General features: G+C 39.5%; 1 pseudogene; it reads right to left on the bottom strand.

Moving 5' to 3' along the window:
• Positions 1-440: 440 nt before the first annotated feature.
• Positions 441-24,126, bottom strand: LOC101407360 (lethal(2) giant larvae protein homolog 1-like; annotated as a pseudogene).
• Between the last annotated feature and the right edge of the window lie 639 nt (positions 24,127-24,765).

The following is a 24,765-nucleotide window of genomic DNA, read 5'->3' on the forward strand; positions in this document are numbered from 1 at the left end:
AGCTCCTAGTCACATATACATTGGCACAGGTATGCACAGGGTGGGGTGGGGTGGGGGCGGCCCAGGAGTAAGTACCAAAATAGTTTTAGAAATGGCTGTCCAGCCAGCACAGGCCTTAGAAAAATACTCCTTGCAAAGGGAGAGGGGAAGGACAGTGTGTAGAGTGGGAGGGGGCATGGGCTGCTAGCCCCAGCTATCCTCTCCCAGTGGCACCTGGCCTCCAGGGTTATAGTCAACCGCCTGTAGGAGAGGCCAGTCTGAATCTGCCCCAGAGGCTCTGGGCTGGGGCCCTGGCCCACATCCTGGGGCCAGGGTCAGCAGGTCCTGCTGGAGTCCACAGGTTAGCAGGTGTGGGTCATTGTGAAAGGCCAGGCAGGAGCAAGGGGCCCTGGACCCCAGCTTGAGGAGGGCAGGAGGTGGTGGGGTGGTTCTGGCCTTCCTCATTTTATCAGGATGGTGCAGGCTCGAGCCTCGTGTTCTGCCAGGTTCCTCAGATTCTTCTCAGATTCCTCGGAATAGCCCAGGAAATGCTTCACATTCGCCACTGTGACGTACCCCGTAGTGTCCAGTGTGGTGTTGCCACTGCTGGCTGAGTTGATAGACATGGGCTAGAGCACCACCTCAGGCTGCTCTGGGGTGTCAGCACCCTTGCTGCGGACAGGATCAGGGCTTCTACTGTGGCTTCATGGGGCCAGGACGATGCCCAGGGTCCACTAGCCTGGCTCAGCTTGGGCGACTCGAGCCTATAGCTGGCATGGGTGGCATTGCAGGGCCAGCTAACGTCCAGAGAGCCGAGTGGCTCTGTGATGTTCCGGGCACTTAGGGAGAAGTGTTCAAACTCTTATGGGGAAATCAGGTAAAAACCCTGGCTGTGGCGTGTTAAAGACACAGGCGGCGATGTAGCTGATGTTTGCCTTCCGGATATGTGAGAAGTGCACCTGGGGTCGCAGGCCAGACACCAAGAAGATGTGGATGTCGCCCGGGTAGGTGAGGCAGGGCAGACAGGTCTTGGCATAGTTCTCACAGGCCTCACTGGCAAATGTGACCAGTGCCACCTTGCACACGCAACGGCCCTCGTGGGCCTTCAGCTTGAACTTAGTTTTGGCGCTCACCTTGGGTAGTGTGAACACCTTGAACCGCTCCTCAGCAGCGATGAGCGCGGCATGGCCATCCTGCAAGTCGGCCGCCTGTGCCAGGTCCTGCTAGGCCTTGTAGAGCTCAGGCAGCGGGCGGATGCGCGCGTCCAACACGGGGATGGCCACCACCGGCGCGCGGTGCGTCAGCTGCACGTCCTTGCCCAGCCTGGCCTCCCCGCCCCTGCAGCTCTGGCTGCTTCTCGCCGTCCGCGCCTGTAGAGTGTAGGCAAATATGGAGCCCAAGTTGGTGCTGCATGGCGGGCCCGTGGTGGGCTGCATCTCCAAGGAACGTGTTGGCGAAGTAGAGGCAGCGCGCGACGCTCGAGAGGGAATCGTCAGCCAAGCGGGCGTCATCTCCACAGCGTGGGGGCAGGCCTGCTCCGCCAGTTGCATGTTGGCCTCGTGCCACTTGCTGTTGGCCTTAGGAGCCCACTTCTTGCCTGAGGCTGGGCGCTTCTAGATGCGCGGGAAAGACTGGTGCAGCGACTTCATCTGGGAGAGCGGTCACTCCATGGCCCCGGAGTCGCGGGTGTGAAGGGTGCACCTGGCAAACACAGGGCTCTTGCGCTGGTAGTGGAAGAGGCCAAAGCCGCGACTGGTGGCTCCGTTCGGCGTGGAGCGTGACGGCGCTGATGGCAGGCTCTGAACCAGCACATGCGGCAGGAAGCCGGAGTGGGAGGGCAGTGGCCCGGTGCGTGGGCTCAGCTGCTCGTGGCCCTTCCACGTGAAGCCCTCGCCGTCCTGGAGGAGGTCCACACTGGCCATGCTGGCCGCCTGTTCAGACCGCACTTCTCTTAGCTCCTGCACTGCACCTAGCCTGCAGTGCCGGCCACCACCGTCTGGGTTGTGTATTTGAAGAGCGCCACCTTCTGCACACCGAGCCAGGAATCATTGCTGTAGGGGTTGAAGCAACCCGCCATGTCGAAAGGAGGCCAGTTGTCTGCTTTCCAAGAAAGCTTCCATTGAATTACAAATATTACACTATAATTTCTAAGTTAGTACAATAATCCATAAACATTAGCATTGCTCCCAAACCATGCTGAGTATGCAAAATAAGTCTCGAGTCACAAAATATTTCCTCCAAAGCCAAGCCCATCCTTCGCGCGAACAATTTTCAAAAATGAATCAGACAGACTTACGAGCAACACTGTTGCTAACTTTTAGAACTTCTCCTGCCGGTTTGAGACTATTCTTCAGCATTAAGTTTAGGTCTTAGAGTGAACCGAACACAAAGCTTAAAGATAAACAAATGCAATTTAACATAAGTGATTGTATTTTCAGTTAATATATTGGAAGAGTATACCGAAGGGAATTTCACATTACTTAATTTTCTGAGCTCGAATTTTTGCTTTCTCATGTCTACAAGTGCATACACATACAAACACAGACCCACATACACCCACCGGTACACACATGCCTTGCCTTCACTAAAAAATGGGCTGACATTCTGGATTTAGTGATTTTCAGTGGCATAGCCTAACTGAAACTTTATCACTCAGAAATTTTAAAAGGATATCTTTTAGGATCTCTATTCATTTCTTTCACATTTCCTTCTGCATAGGTTCCCTTTTGATGGTTAGGATCCACATTAAGAAACATATTGACTATCAGGTAGATGTCAACATCAGTTTTAGTTTTAGTTTTTAGCAGCAAAACAGCCCAGATTTTCTTTGTAATTTATTTTTGGTATCAGTATCATTGCATTTTCTCCATGCTCCCCTTTTGAAGTGCATTTAAATCTTCCTTAAAATATAGTGAGCACTCTTCTAGAGAAGGCTTAACTTTCCTTTAGTTCCTTTGATTTGAAATGCATAGCTTTAGCAATACATCTCAACATGTTATTTGTTTTCATCACTGAAGCTCTATGTTATGAAGAGATCTCAGAAGTTTGCTTTTTAGGGTAACTTCCTAGATTATCAGGTTTCTATTTAAAATTCATTGCCTTCTGACTGGCATAACTTACATACAATTTAAATTTTCTTCATTTTGTTATATTAGGGAATGGCATGAGATGCACCTAGGTTCCAAAACTTCTATATACTTAATGCATTAAGAAAAAAAGTGCAACGTCAAACTAGAGGCTCAGTGTGAAATAGAGGACAGGGCAGTGAAAGAATCAATGTGTGGTGTTCGCGGTGATAGTTGGGGCATGGATAGGCAATGTTGCCAAAGGACATCTCATATCTAAAAGCAAGCCCACTGATAATTTTAGAGAGAATGTTATATGGATGCTGCTCTAAATCCTTCTCTATTCTTGCCCAATTAAATTCATCTCAAGTCCAGTAGGAGAGTAGACATTGATTTTCTTGGGGAGCCAATCCATCATTGTTCAGAGAGTGCCAGAACAGCTGCCAGGTAATGGTGGAATTTGGATTCTACTACTGCAAAGATGACATCACTTGGTTACTTCCTTCCCAGTAATCCAATATATAGCGTGTCTTACAAATCTCTCATAAATAGAGATAGTTTTAAGGAAAACAAGAAAAAAAAATTGTAGGAGTAAATGTGTTATCCTAATTGACACGTGTTTTGACCACTAAACCACTTTTAAATTCTTAAAATAATATATTTATATGTGTGAGTGTTGTACACCAGTCCTCAATGCTGTGCTGCCTGCTAATTTAGTTCACTCTACAATTTTGGAAATGATTTCTTTCGTTTCAAGATCCAAGTCATTACTGTGAAGAATTAACAGAGTTCTACCCTTCTGGTAACTTCTTTCCAACTTGAAGTAATCCCCTTTACTGGCACTGTTGTGGTCATGCCTGACCCTTCACTCAATTTTCAGGCTCGTCTGCCAGCTCTCTGCCTATTGTGGGTTTGCATTTGCACAAACTCACATTCCTGGTTGAAATATTTCCTGACAATGTAAGTGTAATATTAAATGTGCATGCAGTTCCTCACCATGTTTGTCCTTTGTGCCAATTATGTATCTTGATTTAGTCTTTTGTGTCTATTTTTTCCTAACTTACGCAGACTCTTTTCTCCAGCAAAACTGAATATGTGCAGCAACAGCTAGTGTCCTGCCCTGGATGTTCTCTCTCCTGTCTATCAAGGTATAAGCTTAGTGCTAGACTTTTCCTTTTTCATCCTGCTTAGAAATTCTATGTCATCCATTGTATGTGTTATTGCTAGAAAATGCCCAGTAAATATTTGCTAAATTGAAATATGTATTTCTTTCATTAAAATATAAGCTCCTTGGGGACAGGGACTGTGACTTAGTGGAACTTGCAATGTACATATGGTATTAGATATTTTAAAAACCTTTTTTGATTCACAGATTGGTTTGATAAACTATTTTGCTCCAGTTTTTCTCTTTTAGAAAAGTTGGATTTCTGATTTGTCCCAACTCTTGCAAGTCATTTATTGCAGATAGTGGTTCCTCCAAGGGACTCAGCCATTTCCTTGCTATGTCACTATCTAATTTCTGGTCCCCATAGGTTTTGCTGTATGTATCTTAGGGGAAAAAAAACGTTTGTCCAGTCTGCTTCTTTGTAGGAATAACTGAAAGGGCAATAATGCGGCATTAGTTAGTTTTTAAAAAATGGAAGGAAGGGGAGGCTTTTAATTGTATGGGAAATTTAATTAGATTTAGACTAATTAAATTCATTTTTTATATTAACATGTTCACAAATATTATTGCATCTCGTTAGATTTCATTCTTCTAGCCTTACTGAACAATATTCAGTAGTAGTTTCAGATTACAATAAGTTCATTATGAAGATAAGGTGGAATTAGTGTAGGAAGCTCAGCTGGTTGAAGGGGTCTGTACTTTAATTACTGCAGAGGGTGTGCATATTAATTACAACACAAGTGATATTTACTGTACCTCAGGAACATATGACAGGGTAAAGATACTGACAGCACCAGCTAATAAACTCAGTATGATAATGAGGAGAAAAGACCATAAAAATAGAAGGAAATAAAATTATTCATAAAGTATATTGATCCCAAAGTAAAGACATTAAGCTCTGATGAAGGGCAACAAAAGGGAAGCTCCTCACTTTATCAAACAAATAACCAAAGTAGAGAAATGTTAGCAGGGAGACAGATTGTCATTATATTGGTCACATGATCACACTCCAGAGAGTACACAGGAGCCATAAAATGGGAGATTTTTAATAAATCAGCAGAAAGCCATACTGTCACCTGCAGGAACCGAGGTCGCGGTGGCTAAGGAGGGCGCCTTAGAGTGGAGAAGTTGGATTTACTGTTATGTAAACGTGCATACAAAATTTGGTTCAAGAGCCACTATCCCCTCTGGAAAAGGGAGGGGAAACCTAAGAATACTGTGAGAATTGTTCTCAGTAGCAACCCAGAGGCAATCACCCACTTTTCCCTGTGGTTTGAAATCACCAGCTATGATTTTGAGATGGTGAAGAACAAGTAGGTGTTAGTTGGGTATTTTTTCCCAGGAAATGCTCAATTATGCCATGAGCTTGTCTCAATCTATACAACTTGAAGGAAAGTTCAAATTTTGGCCTCGAGTAATTAAATTTGAGGTTTTGTTTGTTTTATTTCGTTTTTACATGAGACTTCCAAAGGAACGATCATTTTTTAAACAATTATTTAATCAACTACTAACATTTACAAATAAGCTCATTTTAGGAAATAAAAATGGCTACAATGCTAAGTCTTAATTTACAACAAATAATTACTATAATCAAGTTTTTGCTAAGTATTTGTTATTTTGGAGTTTATTAGCCAAAATCTGCCACAAATTGTGCTTATAGTTGACTTATCATGGATAGAAAGTATATTAGTTACTATTTACTTTAACGTGGAATGATGATGTTGATCAAACTCTTAGAATTGCTTTAAGTTAATTTTATGAGGAATACATTTTTGTGGGTGTATTATTAATAGTGATTTTAATGTATATTGGGAACATGAGATATATATTTGTATATATGAACTTGAATCTATATATAATAGAATATACAGTTCTGGTTAAAAACACTTCAAAAGAATAATAGTGAACCTAGAGAAAATGGAGAGAAGGGCATACCTAGGACAGTGCATAATCTGGGCCTGTATCTTGGTAACACTAGGAGTTGTTTGGAGACAGAAAACAAAAGTGGAGATCCTTCATTTTGGTTAAAATCTTTAAAATCATGAATTAAAAGGATCAGATATCAAATTACAGAATGAAATTATGGAAAATCTCACTTTGCAATTTGGGCAACACAAAGAAAAAGAATAACCAATTCACTCAAATCTGAAGCGTTTTAATTTATGCGTCGTGGAGCAGAAGTGAAGATAGCCCTGGACACCATCATGAAGTAGAGGGTGTCATCCCCGTTTCCTCTTTCTCCCTCTGCCCTTTTCAGGGCCGTCCTCTCTCTATCCCTACTATTCCAGTGTTTTCATGCTAGCATTTCTTTCCTTTGGTGGTGGGGTTGAGAGGTTATTTCACTCACATTAAGGTGAAATATATCCAGGAATATTTTTATTTTAAGAGAGCAATGCTTCATGTAAGCTCATGTTACATCTTGACTATTAATGAAGTAGTGACGTATGAGCAGAAGGATCCACCTGAAATTACTCAAATATATCAAGTAGTTATGAACATGACCGCGTGAAAGTCCAGGAGTAATCAGAACCATGGGAAAAGAGGTGGTAATTCCAGTTTCATAATTGTAATTGTTGCAACTGGGTTATTTTCACCAATATAAGTGTGATATTACGATGTGAAGACATCAAGGCTATAGGACTGTATAGTACCTCGAACATGGTGGGTAGGTGTTTGATAAATATTTATTGAATGAAAGAATAAATAAATGATCGAACGATTGAATGAATCCACCTCACGTGGTGTTTCATCAGTCCTCGAAAATCACTGGTGGTGTTTCCGTCGTACCTAGTGAACTGGGTACTGTCTATAACACCAGTATTTGGCTTTTTGTGCTAGCAGTCCCTAATGACAGTATCTTTGTCATCACCTGAGATGTAAATGCTGGCCAGAGTGGATCACCACTGTCCAGTGGCCAGGTCCTTGCACTGTGTTTGGATATAGGTGATAATTGGAGATTGATGCACTTGTGTTGAAATCTGGAACATGAAGTTGTCTGCAGTTCACTCCTTGGGAGGATAAATATAAATAACTTTAGCAGACTTTAAATCATCAAGATGTTGAAGTATGTTTTTTGTCAAAAATATCCTGACACTTGGAAACAAAAGAATGGTTTAGGTACATATCAATTATGTGTACAAGCTCCTTGGGAAATGATGGGAAATTCCAAGCCTATGACCTCTATCAACTAGGATTTAGGCTGGGCTATTTACTAATACTGAAGAATCAGAACAAAATAGAGGGAAAATTTATTTAAAATTTAGCCAAGTATAATTCTGATTTTCTATTAGTGTTTTATGGGTTTCTGATATGTTTACTTCTCTTTGGCAAGGTTTTAAATTTTTCTTCTTAGTTTTATTTTTCTTGGTCCCTCTCACAAGGTTCCTGCAGCCCTCATGCCATCTCATTTGCCCTTAGCTTCTTCCCTTTCCTCATATATGTTGCTTCAATGATCTATAGTTCATTATTCACCATTATTTTTCATCCTCCTCCCATCTAATTTGGTTCTGATACTTATTTCTGCAAATGATTCTTTCTTTTTTCCTTGTTACCACTTTAATGGCTAGTTTTAACTTGACATTCTGGAACTGATCTTCTCTTTTGCAGCAGAGGAAGAGTTGAATGGGTTGAGAAACTAGTTTGGGGATATCTATCAATGTCAATTTAAGAAAGAAGGGCAGTCCTTAGCATTCTTTATTTATTTCTTCTTTGAATAATGAGGAGATAAAGAATATTTGATGCAGATATTAAAAAGACATGGATTCTGATGTTTAGTATGTTGTAGAAAGCAGAGAATTTAGGAATTAAAATATCAGTGAGATAACATGGGTTGCATTGCTAAAGATTGGGGTAACTAGCCTACATCATCGCATTAAGGAAATCATTATTTTTATATTTGGAATAGGCATATAGGCAATCTTGCCACATTATATTGGTTGAAATTAAATATATGAGTTTAGGGGCCAGCCCAGTGGTGCAAGTGGTTAAGTGCGTGTGCTCCGCTGCAGCGGCCCAGGGTTTGCCTGTTCGGATCTCGGGTGCACACCAAATCACTGCTTGTCAAGCCATGCTGTGGCGGCATCCCATATCAAGTAGAGGAAGATGGGCATGGATGTTAGCTCAGGGCCAGTCTTCCTCAGAAAAAAGAGGAGGATTGGCATTGGATGTTAGCTCAGGGCTGATATTCCTCACACACACACACACACACAAATCTAAAAAAAAAAAAATCTAAATATGTAAGTTTAAACAAAATAACTGACCTTTAAAAATATGATATTACATTTGACCCAATATGCTTTTTCATCTCTACAGTTACTGCAGGGAGCCACAAAATTCTTGTGTTTCAACTACACAGAAAATCTTATTGATCTACATTGCAGTGAAGCAAAACTTAACAGAACATCCCCAAAGCATTGGAACCTTAATGTAGAGTTTAATTCCTTTAAGCATCTCAAGCTCCCAGTAATTTCATAGGCTAAGTTTTAGAAGGTTAAGTTTCGGTTATAAATAAATTTATATTTGTGTACGTTGATAATTAGAAAAAAGTATCATGAAGATCTGAGGAAGTAAGATTAAATAGATAATTAAAAATTGCAACATTCTAATCAATAAAAGAGATGGATATGATTGTTCTTACCATTCTATTTCTTGGACCTTGTAAATCTTCATAAATCCCTTTCCTTTTTTTTTTTTCTTTAAATCATGTTGTATACTCATTACCACAACATGAGAGTCATAGTTAAGGTTTCCTGTATGTCTTAGGTTATACTCCAAAGAGTGTGTTAAAATAATAATTCATTGAGAAACCTCAAAAGTGCCTCATAGAATAGTATTAATAGAAATAAAGGTACAGAAAAGGCAACCTGTGATGGAAAATACACAAATCTCTTAGAAGTTGTCAAATTGATCAGCATCACCAGGAAATATTGAGAGGAGCGAAGGTGCTATGCTTGTTATTTAGCAATAACAAATTTACCAAAACAATAATGTTTGATTTCATTTGGGAAAGATTATTTTTTCAGTTACCTTTTCTGAAACAATCTCCAGCCTCTGTTCCCTCATTCCTGTTACAATTAGTCATTACCTACTGTTGCTTGTGATTTGTTGGCAGTCTCTAACTGCAATCTGTTGCTCTGTGACAGATCGATTCTTTTAGTCCACAGACTTATTCCTGAATTCAGCCAAAATGAAAAAAAAAAGAAAAAAAATATATATGTAAAAGACTAAGTCATATTGCTCTGGCTAACGTAGCAGATCATTCTTTTCAAAGGGTGCGCTTAAGGGAGACCATTAATGAACACTGTATCTATATAAGGGGAGTGAACAACATTAAGTGAACCCCACCACGCAGAACGCGTTTAAAATCCACGTGTGTAGACTGTGGAATTTGAAGTATGTTCATTTACTATCGTCACTCTTAAATGAGACAATTTCAGAGCAATATTTTAGTTACCGAGGAGTTGCTTTTGAGCCTACTGAAGGGAATTTCTAGAAATCCGGTTGTTTATACCCACATACATATAGATGTGTACACACACCACTGAGTTTAAATAATCCCAGTAAGATTCATATTGCTCGGGTTTTTCAGCAAAAGAAATTATAGTTTTTCTGCAATCAATTTAACAGTCAGAGCTTTGGTGTAGCAAAATATATGCTTCGTATCCCTTCAAAATTTACGCAGTTTGTACATATAGATATGTGCTGTATATATTTTGAAGTGATACGTATGTTGAAATTTTTCCTCACTTAAAACCATGCTGCATAATTGATTGGAAGAGTTACTCTCGTCACAGTCTATTTTTGCAGCAAAGCAGAGGCTATTTGAAATGCCTGTCGGTTTTTTTTTTTTTTAAATGCTTTACTGTATTGCAAGAAAGGAAAACCTAGTCATTATATAGCAAGATACTATTTATTGTTGGTTTGTTCTGAACAATGCTGAATTAAGTAACACTACCGCATGGGAAGATAAATATGTAAAAAAAGCATTTTCTCCATTAGCTTTTGGTGTCACTGTTGTCTGACTTGGTGAGACCCTCTTTGGTGAAACACACACACACAGACACACACACACTCCTATACCCATTGACATTTAAAAATACGTAGTCTCGGGGCCAGCCCAGTGGCGCAAGCGGTTAAGTGCGCGCTCTCTGCTGCCGCGGCCTGGGGTTCGCCAGTTGGGATCCTGGGCGTGCACCAACGCACCACTTGTTAAGCAATGCTGTGGCGGCGTCCCATGTAAAGTGGAGGAAGATGGGCACGGATGTTAGCCCAGGGCCAGTCTTCCTCAGCAAAAAATAGAGGAGGATTGGTAGATGTTAGCACAGGGCTGATCTTCCTCACACACAAAAAATAAATAAATAAAAAATAAAAATACACAGTCTCTTGAGTTTGCTACCTTATAAACCCAAGGAGCAGCTTGCTTCTCAACATTTCTGTATAATAAGGTCTCCTCAATCAGAAGGCCAGGGCCACAAGAGCAGCCAAATTTAGAAAATTGAGGAAAATACTGTTGAACCAAAAGGCAGATGTTTTACTGTATGTTATACATTGGTGGAACACCCTCAATCTGTTAGCATGCATTTTCTCAAAGTATAAACTAGCCACTGTCTTGGTTCCTGTTTCCATTTCAAGTTTTTAAAGGAGCCCGCTTGTTTGGATCCTGGAAAACCACCAGCTTTCCTCTCTAAAAATAAGACAAGGTAGTCATTCATGAGAAATTACTCTAACCACTGAGAAATACTTAAAAAATTTTTTTCAAGCTCAATTTGGAAGGAGGCTGTAGGTATTATGGTCATCATGCAACTTTACAAATAAATCCATGACAGCTGAAGCAGAATTTAAACAGTGTATTGATATATCCAAGTCATAGGGGCTGGTAAATAGCATAGGCAAGATTAGGTTGCAAAATGCCTGCGTTTTTAGTCTAATTACTCTTTTCACCAAATCATTTTGTGAAGAAAAAGAAAAGTCCTTAAACAGAAATGTGGAAATTGAGGACTGAAATTGATGTTACTCCAAGTAACCAAGGGATATAGAAAGGAGCAGCTCTGTTATACTTTGTCTTGCATTATTACTGCCTTTGGAATCATTTAGCATAACTTTTCCCCAAAATTATAAAAAAATTTAATTGTAGAAAAATCCTTATAATTTTATAATTTTTGCATACTGAAAACTAGAAAAATTACTTGTGAATACACTAATTCATTGAAATATTACTTAAGGTTAAAGTTTACTTTTAACATATCATTGTACATAGATTCTAAAGATTTTTATCGAATTATTTGGATTTTACTAGGTCTAAATAAAGAGCAGAAAACACACAGAAACTAATTCAAACACACTCCTTTGTTCTAGTAAATTACTACATATGCCTCTAGTTCTTTAGTATCTGAGGTTCTATAAAACGAGATTTTTTTTTTGCCCTCCCAGTGTGTTTTATCCACCATTTAAAAACACATTTGAAATATATTGCAATTGCGTGAGAAGTGACATAAATACATTTGGTGATTAATATTTATTTGATCAACTGTGAGTGCAACAATATGACTCCTAATTTGAAACCACACAAGCTTCCTTTTCAGCAATCCTGCCTTTCATTTGCTATATCACAGGCTGATCTTGGAAAGAGAATCCGTTAGATGTACTTTTCCCTACTCTTTTTCCAACTTGAACTGCTGAAACAGAGTGGGCGTTTAGCCCTCTTTCCAGGTGTGCCATATTGAAACTTGTAAAATGTGTGAGAGGATGGAGAAACTATTAAACTCTAGGCCTCTGGGTGATTCCTGAGAGGCTGGCCTATTGAAACATGTTCCAGGGCGTGTGGATTTGAAGGCCTAAAACATACACATTATCTGCAATATATAAACTTGCTCACACACACGTTCTGTAAAAATGGCAGAGTAGATGTCAAGAAGACATCTCCCAATGCTAAATCAAGATCCCGTTCTTTTTCACATTATTATTCCTATTGTTTTATTTCTATCTCCTGTGCTCATGGTGTCTTTTGTGGTACTTCAGCTGTGATGAGATGGGCGGGTGTGCAGCTTCCTCCAGAATTGATGCCAACTGGTTTGGAAGACTGGCAAACCCTCAACTCTCCTTCTATCCACCACGTTAGAGATTGACTTTATTATCTGCTGTAGCTCCATGCCATGCCCGGTCTCCAATGGCCCAGAATGCAGGCACGTAACACAGCCGTGTTCACCACTGCACTTATTTTGATTTAGTCATAACTTCAAGAATTGACTTTAACAAGAACTACAAAAAAAGTGAGGGTCATCCACTTCTAATGCTGGAAACCCTGTGATAATCTGTTCCATGCATTCAAATGAAAATATGACTTCTTGGCAGAGAATAGCATTATAATGTAAAATCCCATATGCTGTTATACAGTATGTTGCAATCTGTTTTACGGCTGCCTCTATTCTAACGAGTGAATACTGCCAATAAAGCAATTGAAGATAACACTAATTGCTTATTTCTGTGATCCATAATTTTTATGGCTGCCTTATAGCTCTTTAGTCAAATAGATGCTTTTTGGCCTTTAAGATCTAGAACTCATGTACTGTAGCAATTGAAACTGGAAATGCACATGCTGGCCTGAGAGGCTTTTCTGTACTTGATGAATAGGGTGCAGCATAAAAATAATGGAAAGAAGTGAAAGAAGTCTTAAGTTGGCTCTAACAGGTAAACACTAGATTTTATCAATATTTAGGTAACTTTAAATAAATATATAAATATATGGTTGTGTAATGAAACTAAATTAGGCTGTTAGGTCTTCTTTGGCTTCATGCATTTGGGGCCTGTTAACACAAAGGTAGCCCTGGAAGACATGGTGATGCGTGAGCACGGCTAGTTGGAGATGAGGCTCTGCATTTGACCCTGGGTTTTGCCACATATTGACAATATGACTCTGATCTTGGGCCAGTGATTCAACTTTTCTGAGTTTAGGTTCCTCTCAGAAATACTGTGACGACTAAATGGATGTGAACACACTTTGATAACTGTAAAGTGCGATACCCATGTTAGTGATTGTCTGTGCTTGATCCCTGTTTGGGGCCATCATGACATGCTTTCCTCATGACATGCTTTCTCATGAGTAATCTTATGGAAACCTCAGATTATACAGCATTTGTCCAAGGATTTATCCAGTACTTTGCTACTCAAAGTGTAGTCTGTGGACCAGCAGCACCGGCATCACCTGCAGGCTTGGTAGAAATGCCGAATCTCTGGCCCCACCCCAGACCTGCTGGTCAGACTCTTCCTTTTATCAAAATCTCTAGGTGATTAGTCTGCACACTAAATATTGAGAAGTTGTCTAACTTACTTCATAGATAAGAAAGTTGAGATTCAACACGGTGAAGTGATTTATAAGAGGTCACATGGTATGTTCAGAGCTAAGCCAGGATGAGATCCCAGTTCTTCTGACCCTAAGTCTAATCCATGCTGTCTCCACCTTAAAATATGGAAGGTATAATTTTATCATGTGACAGATTTCAGATGAACTACATAGGCTCAAAAGTGGGCAATGTATTTATAGCTTAAAATAGTGTAAGTCAGAAAAGCTATCTGTTTCTGCTTTATTTGGTCAGATAGTGAAAATAAAAATCAAAGCAAACAATCAATAGCTTGTATTACTGAGCTTAAATTATATATAATAAGTGTCGAGAATACTCATAGATTTCTATTCATGAAGTTCGGTAGATATGGTCTCAAATTGAAGAATTTAAGATATATGCCCTTAAATTCCGACAAAGTGAATGTGCAAAGATCACAGGGACTTAGTATTCCGTTTTTCTATTTGTATCCAGCCTTCTACCCATTATGATCTTTTTGGTAGGAAAAAGAGAGGATGCTTATGTATAAATAAGTATTTATTTCTCCTATTCTGACAGAAATATACAATGTGCTATGCCCAAATAGAGGTGCAAAAGGATTTTACAAACAATAGTTTAAAAATCCTCACAATTCCCTGATGAGATATATATACTATGTAAGCAGCTCTGAGAAATAACACTAATTAGTGGAATCATTATATATATAGTATATACTATTACTATGTTATCGGACACACGGGCAATATCTCTTACATTTATTAAGAGATGAGCACTGTGAATCACATATAAATCATTATCTCATTTAATCTTCACCAAAACTCTATGAGGTACTATTATTATCTTCTTTGTATAAACGAAATGATGAACCTCAGGTTAAGAGAAGTCAAGAAAAGAACTTGTCCAAGGACACACAGCCAGCAAGATCAAACAGACTGAGAAACTCAGGTATGAAGAGTTTAAATGTACCTTCCAAATTAATGTTGGAAGTATGTGACTTGGGAGTAAGACTTTTGAATGCTAATTCCTTAAATTCTGACTTAATTAGGTCTGTTCTCTGGATGTGAACCTCGACTATAATTTCGTGCAGTGAGGTGGGGGTGACGCTGACGCTTTCTCCCTTGGGCACCAAGCACTCCGACGGGTGAAAGAGCTGATGCCCCGGTTCTAAGGGATCTGGGTCTAGAATTGTCTGTAGCCAGGGAAGAAAGGAGCCTTAAACTTCCCTGCTCTTCTCCCCTCCACAGTCAGACACTGCTTTCCCAAAGATGCTGAGTCCTGGTTCTTGGGTCAATGGCTCTTATTCTCTAGTGCTGAGACCGACAACAAATAAGGATTGTAATAAAAATGCCAACATACTTGCAAATATTCTTAATGAAATCAGCTGCACAGGCTTTCACAGAGAAATGAATATTGAAGAAAGAAGGAGACAGCTACTCAAAATGGTTCTAGATACAGCTGTGGGAGCTTTATGACCGAAGGTGCAGAGCTGAAAAGAAATGCTTGAGAGAAAAAGAAGAACGGATACTAGTAATTGCAGAGACAGTCTAAGTAAAATAGTGATTAATAAGCAAATGGCCAAATGATTGATCTGGAAAAAGAAAGAAAACACACACACACAAGCAAACTTATGGTGTTCACCCCCATTTTATATGACACATTCGGCTCCATGCTAATAGTCCATGTGTGGAATCTCTAAAGCTGTACCTTGCCAAATGTTAGCTGTTACTATATGTCGAAACCTCATTATGAAAGGAATATGATCAGAAAATAAAGAATATTGCAACCAGCTGTAACCTATAGCATTCAAGCAACTATCTCGCTATAAGAGACACAAACACTGATTACTTAATTTCAAGACTTTGTAACACTTCATAGGAAAAAAGACAGCAGTTTTCCTTGGACTTGTTATTTTCCTTTATATTAGATGACTAGATTCTACATTATGTTGGAGTTCCAGGTTTGACTACCTGATTTTTAAAAATACTGGAGAAAAGATCGGTTTAAATATCTCCAGCCTCCCAACATATCATTTGGATATTTTGCAGTATTTACAATACTTACCCTATGTTATTAATGAGATTTTTCAAAGGAAGAGTAGCAGACCATCTCTTGGATACAAAAAGAAAAAGGACCCTATTACAGAATTCTGATTTCTTACAAGAAACCTCATGCAATGTGCAACCTATCAAGATGATAGAAACAGAATGATCCCCCCTTTCTTCTCTAAATCCTTGTTAATTTTTGAAACCTTTTTGCTTTACTTTAGAAATAGGACTGTAACATCGCCTTCTTGTTGGGCTCTGATCAGCTTGATTTCTCAGCTACACCCAGCGGCTTTTATTTCACCTCCTGTGAAATTGGCTAGTTTCCTAAAGTTATTCTTCTATTATAATTTAACACATTAAGAAGAGAGTAGGAAAAAAAGAGAGCTCTAATGTGGTATTATTACTCCATAAAAATCCATTGTCAGAATGGAAAATACAGGAAAGGCTCTACACACAGATGGCTAAAAAGTTAAAGCCGAGTAAATGATCAAAGAGAGAGAGGAAAACAGAATCGTATTACAGTCTATATTCCTTGGTATTATTTTGTATGCCTATCATTGAATTTGAAATTCAAATAAGGCTTTTAGATATATATATACGTAATTGAAAACAATTTTTTGATAAACAAGCAGAGCAGATATCCAAACAAGAAGACGCTGCTCTGTCCTCTCTTTCCATTTAGTTACAGACGCCCTTGTCTTACTTTATGTTATAGGAATGGAATTATACGGATTAATATGAACAAACTTAACCCTTTTTAACTTACCATCACGTAACGTTTTCAGCTTACACACCACGAGGCTTCTGGGCAGGGTGGGCTGGTGGGAAATTGAAGGGGTGCAGTGGGAAGGAGGATGTAAGGGGAGAGGAATAATAGAAACCTTTTTAATATATTGTTGTGAAATGAAAAGTAATTCAGAAATGCAATTTAGTGATGACCTCTCCTCTGGGTAGTTATGAAAAACAGCCTTGTTTTCTTTTATAAAGAAATGCTGGCATGCTTGACTTTAGTGAATCAAGAGAATTGTTTGGCAAATAACAGTGATGGTGTGTGTCCTTGTCAGAACACCTGCTGTATTCTCCCAGCAAACACTGGGGCCACGGCGTCTCTCCTCTAATGACACCTCATCAATCCGCTCCTATCAATATCCCAGCCATGGAGGTGACTTCGAGTGCTCAGAAGCCTTAGAAAATGTCAACGTTTTGGGAGAAAAGGTCAGTCACAGCTTCCCCCTCACCTCCCCTGCCAAGCCACCGTGGGCCTGGCGTTCATTATCCTAATTAAATCCAGCAGCTGAACATCTTCTTATCTGTAGGGGAGGAGAGCAGGGGCATGATGCAATAGGATTGATTTGCATATCCAAAGTTAATTAGTGCGGAGGAGCAGGTGTACAGTAATAATAATTATCACACATGACAATCACCTGTGACCACTTCCCCGTGCCCCTTCCGGGATTCAGCACAGCGATTGCTGGCTGGTTTTTTCCTTGCTTGATACCCATCCTGAGCTGTTTATGTCCTTGTGCCTCTCTTCACAAACCTGCTGTGAGTAGCTCGTCTGTTCCTTAACAGGCGCTGTATTTTTCTCTAAAGGTATATTTTCCCCTGTTTCATTTGGAGGGAGAGACTATTGTAAGGCAGCTATTTTCAATTTTGTTTGCTGAAGTTGTCACATCCTGGTGGAGCCTGGGTATTTATTTTTAGATTACATGTAAGTGGATAGGGGAAAAAAAAGCGCTCAGGATCATAATTTGAAAATCCCTCTTTGCAACATTTGAACATTTTATCTTGAGCATATGCTGGCAAATCAGTCTGATCCAAAATAAACATATTAGGCAACAGATACATGAAACCAAGTGACAGTTTGATGTTTGCCACGAGACTGTCCATGCCATTTTGAAAAGGGCAGTGGGGGCTGAATCCACAGCCCTGAGACCTCCCAGGCTGTGGACAGTGCAATAGAACACAGGCTGTTGATGCTCATTGGACACCAACTGGAAGATACTGAAAAAGATCTCGGTGGGTTGTTTAGGGTCTGGCAGAATCTAGGGTAAACAAACAGACATTAGAATGATATACCAGTAGGAAGACTTCACATTGTAGCCTCAGAGCAAATTCAGTGCAGCTCACAGGATGGCTCTCATGATGACTTCATCACAGAGAGCTTAGATAGATTACACTCTTTGGATTTCGCTTGCACATGAATGTGTAGGTTATGCATGTTTAAAAGTGTTTTCTCTGTCAAACGAGGGTAATTTTTTCAAATTAAGCCAAAAAGCACACCCTGGAAATGGGATGTGCTTTTATAGAAATGAATTATTGCTGTATGTTATACAGGAATTTAACACTCACAATGGTAGGCTAATAAGTAGGTAAGAACAGAATATTAAATACAAAGAAATTTTTGTGGGTAAAGGGGAGGCATTAATGTTAAATTAGCTATGAAACTGTGAGTGTTTTTAATTTTTTTTTTCATTTTGACTTTTGTCTGTTTCACTTTTATTTCTCAGGGTATACTTTTGCCAATCAAGTCAAGTATAACAGGTAGGCCTCCCTTTCACACAGCTTTAATGATAAGTGACAGAGATGGCAAAAGGCACTCAACCGCCTGCAGAATGCATTAAAAATTCAAAACTTTACTTATCAGTCTTTTATTAAAACTTTCTGTAATTGTGCAAAATTATTTCCCCACTGGGTTAGCTTTCAATACGGAGTACAATTATATTTCTGACACAAAAATAATTACAGTTAACAAAACAGAAAAAAGAAGTATTTATTTTTTAAAGCAAAATCCATTCATTTTACATCCACGAAGAGGCATTGCAATGAAAAGTTAAGCAATTACTGAACTAAACCTCCAGTTTTGAACATTTAACTTTCAGTCCTAGACAGCTGGATGGAAATCTGGCTTGTAGAAATTTAAAGGAATTATGGCTTGTGGTTAAAGACTTGCAAGTCCTTGTCTGTTTACCAAGGAAATACTTTGGTGTATTGTATCTTTAATCTATCAGTATTAGTGTAGCTAAAATGGTGGACTGAAATTCTTTCCAACAGGATAAATATTAACTATTAGTAGCTGTGTTTGGTGAAATTAGCTGTGGTTTTTCTATATGACTGATGTCTTCTTGGATTAAGATTTTTAATGCAAGAGCTGATAGCTCTGGACAGTGGGCTCTGCTTGTATAGAGCAACATTCGAATAATTCCCAAACTTCCACTTTGGTCATCTTCATCTTTTAATCTAAAATCCTATCAATCAAGTTTCTAGAAAAAGAATTCCCGTGTGTAGATTCCCCTAAGATGTAGAGATCAACCATATTCACTTGGGCATCTTTTATGTATAAGTCACTATAGTTGGAACTCTGGGAAATAGGGAGGCATGAATTTAAATTTCAACTAGGGACTTTTGGAATCAGCTCAAATTTCCACACTACTACCCTTTCTTACATCTACCCTAATGGCAGATTTGTATTGAATACAAAAAATACCCATTGTATATTTCTTAAGTGCTCATATGATGTCAGGCAATTCCACTTAAGTCCAAAGATTTACAAGTCTTGGTTAAGTCTCTGTTCTTGTCCTCAACTAGTTGACAATCTAGAATGAGAAGCAGACATGTGAAAATCAAACTACAATTCTATGTGAAAAATACCAGGCATCTCCTAAGTGGGGAGTGCAAGATGATCCATTGATGGTGAGAAAATACTGGAACTTCTATGTATATATATTTTTCAAGCTCATTATTTTTAATTTCTCTTTTTGTACTTAATATACATAGCATAAATACATAAACTAGGACACTAAAATTTTAAATTCAAAATTTAAATTGTCTTTAACACGAAAGAATATGTTTATATCTTTATCTCAAATTAGATGTGTTCATAATTCATCTGGGAACTAGCATCATATAGCAGTGGTCATACTGTACAGGAGGGGTTTGGAAACTTTAATTATAGTCTTAGTTATATCACTAATTAGTGTGTCCTTAAGTCAGCAATTTAATCTTTAAACTATATAAGACTCTGTGTCTTATCTCTTCCTCCCTAATTCCTCCTCCTCCTAAATAATAAGCATCTTTTGAAAGATTACTATGGGCCAGGAAGTTTTCTAAGCAATGTATTAATCCATTAGATACTTATCACAACATTATGAGGGAGATACTATAATCCCCATTTTACAAGTGAAGAGACTAAAGCAAAGACATTAAGTAACTTGCCCAAAGTATCAAAGCTAAGAAGTGGCAGGACAGGAGTCTAAAGTTTGGGTTAGAGAATTTTTCAAATAATTTTTAATTCCAAATTCATTGAGTTTCTTATGGTGGTGCCAAAGGCTCATTTAATAATGCATTGATGATTTATTGGGCATCTGCTATGTTGCAGACATTGTGCTGTATGTGGATTATATCAGAATGAAAGAAGGCTCAGAGTCTTTTGGGAAGATATGCATGTAATCCTATAACTATGGGAACTCAGAGGAGAAAGCATGAACTGGCCAGGAAATGTCAGAAGAAGTGATATTAACATGAGTCCTAAAGTAAGAGAGAGAGTGACAGGTAAACAGCACAGGCTAAGGGATCAGAGAGGACAGCATGCTAGGGAGCAAAGGTGAAAGAGAATGGTGGGTTTGCGACTGAAGTGTCTCACCATAGTTAATCCATGTTGTACATGGCGAGAGTGATAGAAAGCTAGAAATGAGGCAGGGGACAGATCCTGAGTAGCCTTATTTGTTGGGTGTGGATTTTAGCTTATAGTGGATAAAAAGTTACTGAGAGACTTTAAGGGATGGAATGATATGCTCCATTAGAAGTTGTTTTCTGGCCTTGATGTGGAGATTAGAGAGGAGGGTTATGAGGCTGGGGGCTGGGAGTCTGGCTTTAAGAGTATTGAAATTGTCTGTTAGTTCACTCACTCACTCTTCATTTCTGAAATTCTATTAGTTTATTCATTCATTTGTTTAACCTATATTTTGTGTGTGTTTACTATGTACCAGAAACTGTTCTCAGTGCTTGAATGACATTAGTGCAGAAAATGGGCAAAAATCTTTGCCCTCGAGATTAAAGTCTAGCATAGGTCATATATAATTGCAAGGGAGGACTTGTTTAAGGGGGCAGTGGGTTAGAGATTAGGAGATAGATTTGTGAGATATTTAGGAGGCAGAACTGACAGGACCAGTGATTAGGACTGAATCATGGATTTTTAAAGCAAGATCTGAAAACCCATAGAGAATCAATCCTTGAGTAACAGAAAATGATCCTAACAACTAAAAAGGGAATTTGCTCTTCAAGGAAGCTGGGAGAAGGTAGTCAAACTGATTTCATGGGCACTGAGTATAGACTGGAGAGGAGTCAGTGGCTCCTGGGAACATTCTTTGGGCCATCAAGATGATTCATCAAACTGATGATTGTCAATTGCCTGCTGCTAACCTTCTGACCTTTGACTCCAGAAGTTTCCAAAGCAAAACTTCCTCTTGAAAGTTTTGATTTGACATTTGGTGGAGGAATGAATATAATGTCACCGATAGCTATGTTCCTAGAAGGGACTTCCTGAAAGCAGAACAATTGGACATAGAGATTTTATGCAGTGAGTTTAGACTTTCAGGCCTTACATAAAGCTCAAGTCCTGTGATTGTCTTGCCCAATCAGGGTAAGAGTCAGGCCCATTTATTGCAAACTTTAGAGAATAATGTGTCAACTTTGTAAATGAAAAGAAACAGCAAGTTTACACAGAGTTTAAATCACACCAAACACTTTGCAAAAAGTCTCTACAGGTAACAATACTAGTTTGCCACCTGTGGTCACCTTGACCTGCCAAGGTAGATAAAGCTTTGTAGAAATAATAACCAACGAAGAGAGGCTGGGAAAGTGTGTGGTTGAAACATCACTCTTCAGGGCTCTTGAGGGCTCTTTCTAGACTTGGTGTTGACTCATTTGAGGCAGACATTGGGTCAGGTTCTTGACTCTTGTGTGCCTGTTTGACCATTGCGAGAAGGGGAGAAGGGTAGTACTCGGCACCCAGACAAGGTTCATGAAGTGCTTTAAAAGCTTGAATTGAAAGGCTGTAACATCAAACAGAAGTGGATAGCGTTCTATTTTTACTGACGGCATGAATAAGAAGCATAGGTGATTTGACTGAAAACGTCTCTGAATAAGAGTCTTTCAGAAATCAGGAATGATTGGCAGAGGCCTGGAAGGCAGGGATGTCATACATCTTGGCCCCAGCCATTGTCACTTGGCATCTAAGGGAGAGCATTGCGCTGGCCTCAGATCCTCTTGGGCTTGGAGGTGTAGGAGGAGAGCAAGCAGAGAGCTCCTTCTCCACTGTTGGGGCCCTGTGACATGCTGCTGAAATAACTTTGACACCTTGGGGCTGTTAATATGAATTTAGAGAATGCACCGGTCTTGGGGAGATGAGTGATAAAATGCAAACAACAGGGAAAGAAAAGGTCTTTGTTTACTTTCCCTTTTCCTGGTATATGGCTAAACAGGTTAAACACCTGTGAGAAGAGGGTGCTTCAGGGACACCCTCGTACTCAAATTGTTCCTGGGTGTCTTGGAGATTGCACTCCTCTCCTTGTGCAGTGATTAGTTGCCTCTTCATCACTGGCAAGGCTGGCAGTGAGAAGCTGGGCCTTCACCTGCAGGTGTTGCCATGGCAAAGGACACTTGGAATAGATTCAGGCAACATTAAAAGGCAAAAGTGAAAATGAGAGTAGAGAGAAAATAGAAGCTTGATTCAAAGAGACATTTGAGTAGATCAAATTGCCCTCCTCACAATAGCCATTGCCAAGCTTGAGATCAACCCCACCTTTTTCCTCCTGACTCCTGAGGTTCTCTGAATCTTGGTAATCTGGTGCATAAGCTGATTTTTTTTTTAATTATTTTTTTTTAAATACAGCAAGATTTATTGTTAACACACTGTAGAAATTATTCTGCTCCTAAGAGACATGGTTTGGTCTCTTAATCCAAACAGAATTAGGAAATTATGAAATGAGAATTGGTTTGTGGACTCTAGAAAACAATTTCTTTTTCCCTATTCAAAAATCAGTAGCAAAGTAGCTTGTTTTATATGTTATTCTGGATTTTTCTCTCATTACCACCTTCTTTACCGTCCATGTGGCTTCTCAAGGAAGCCAAGCCACATTTCTCCTGTGTCACTCAGAGACTTTGCCTTAACTTTCACTTGGCTTGCACATTGAATTCAATTTTCTCTTTCTTCCCACTACTACATTTTTGCCTATTATTCAGAATAATCTGGTTTATTCACTAAGCTTCCCCAGAACTTGAAGATATTTACGGTCAGGTTTCCTACAAGTCATTATCCTCTAAGTCACAGAACTATCTATATATCTTTCTGTATATTTTAGGAATTTCCAGTTAAAGCTAGTGACAGATTCACTTTTTTCACTCTGATTGGTTAATTTACTTTACGTAGTGATGTTAATAATAATGATGATAATGACAAATATGTGTTGACTACATAACCAGTTGCATCAGTATCCTTGGGGGCAAAGCCCAGGGTGTGGGTGCTATCTCAAAGCCTCCCAGTGTTGAGGAGTCATGTGGTAAAGCTTCATGGGATGATTGGAAGGCAATGCCTATTCCATGGGAGATATTCACTATGCATTGGTTTCCTAAATTTCTTATGTGCCATGTGCCATGCCACTAGCTGCCCTTTTTCTCTAGCAGGGCAGAGTGAAATGTGGGGATCATCTAGGCCTTGGGAATGCTGTGGAGGGGCTCGGGACTGGGAGCAACATCAGTGGAACTCTTCCTTATGTACTCTTCTGAATTGGTTGAGAAAGATCAACTCACTCTTAGGTGCTATTTCTAGTAGGAACCAGGTTTGAAAATAGAGTGATGTTCCTTGAAAATGGAAGGGCTTGCAGATAACTCAGATATATATAGTGAGACCACAGTATCGGTGAGCACTTGGGTCAGGCAGAACCATCTTCTGAGTGTTGGAGTTACCTGCGTGCTCTCTGGGCCTTTGATGTCATCTCATTTCTGTGTTCCCTGTCAAACTGAGGAGAAAGTTTTTTAACAATGAATCTTGTCTTATGTAACCTGGGGTATGATTAACCTCCCTTGGCCTTCTTCTTAAAAGTCAGTTCGAGTAAACAAAGGACCTTTCTCAGGAAAGGTCAGAGGGAGGTTGCCCTGTGACGTCTGTTCTGAACTAGAACCTAGAAAGGATTTATAGGCCCCATGACGAGAAACTGTCATTTAAATGGACGGGGAGAGGAAATGGCAGAGAGAGAGAGATAAAGAGGGCCTGGCACTGAAATCTAGTTCTCCTACATCCAGAGGTTAACATAGTTCGTAAGTTTGCTAGGTGCAAAGAAAATAGCCTCCAGAGTGAGTACTAACGCTAACGTTATTTGACGTTTGAAGGTCAGCGTAGTAAAATTTGCCTAGCCATTTTTCAGGTAGACAAGATATATTGTCTACCTGGGAAAAGTTATGTACAAAGATTGTTACAGATTTTCTGAATATTCTGAGCAAATTTTACCTGGTTGTACACTCTAACCTACTGTCGACATGTCAACACGTTATAAGTGAAGCTGAGACACAAGAGTGATTTACTCTCCACTGAGCAGCTTTATTCCTCACTCATACTGTCTTATAGTAAGGCCCAGAAGTTCTTTGATGGGACAAGAAGAATTAATGCCAAAGTTGAATGAGTTACAGCCGCTACCACCTAATTAAAATGATTTTGTGCCAGTTGCTTTTGTTGGGCTGAATCCATACATAATATAATTTTAATCCTGTCTATATACACTCTTGGGATAGATTTTAGATCAGCGTTGCCATTTAAGTGAGGTTAATCAAGCATACTGTATGCAGCTTTTGTTTCTCCATTGTATGTGAAAGGTGACCACTGCTGATGGGTCACCCAACTGGCCGCTTACTCTATTAACAAGAAAGAGGTGGTTTTCAGTGTCTGAGCATTAACCCAGTCTCAGCCCCAGCGACTCTTGCTGCCTAGTCCTTGGAGTGGTGCAGCTGTTGTCAGTCACAGAGGAGAACTCTAGTTAGGAACCGCTTTGCTCTGGCTGTGGCTACGTGCCTCCACACGAGGGGAGGGGGAAGGAGAAAAGAGAAAAAAAATACAACTGCCCTAAAAAGCAAACACCATTTTTTGTATGCCTGGCTCTGTTTATGTATATAAAATGGACATT

Source organism: Ceratotherium simum, chromosome 11 (genome assembly GCF_057802395.1).
Source record: "Ceratotherium simum simum isolate JZ-2026a chromosome 11, ASM5780239v1, whole genome shotgun sequence".
NCBI lineage: Eukaryota > Metazoa > Chordata > Mammalia > Perissodactyla > Rhinocerotidae > Ceratotherium > Ceratotherium simum.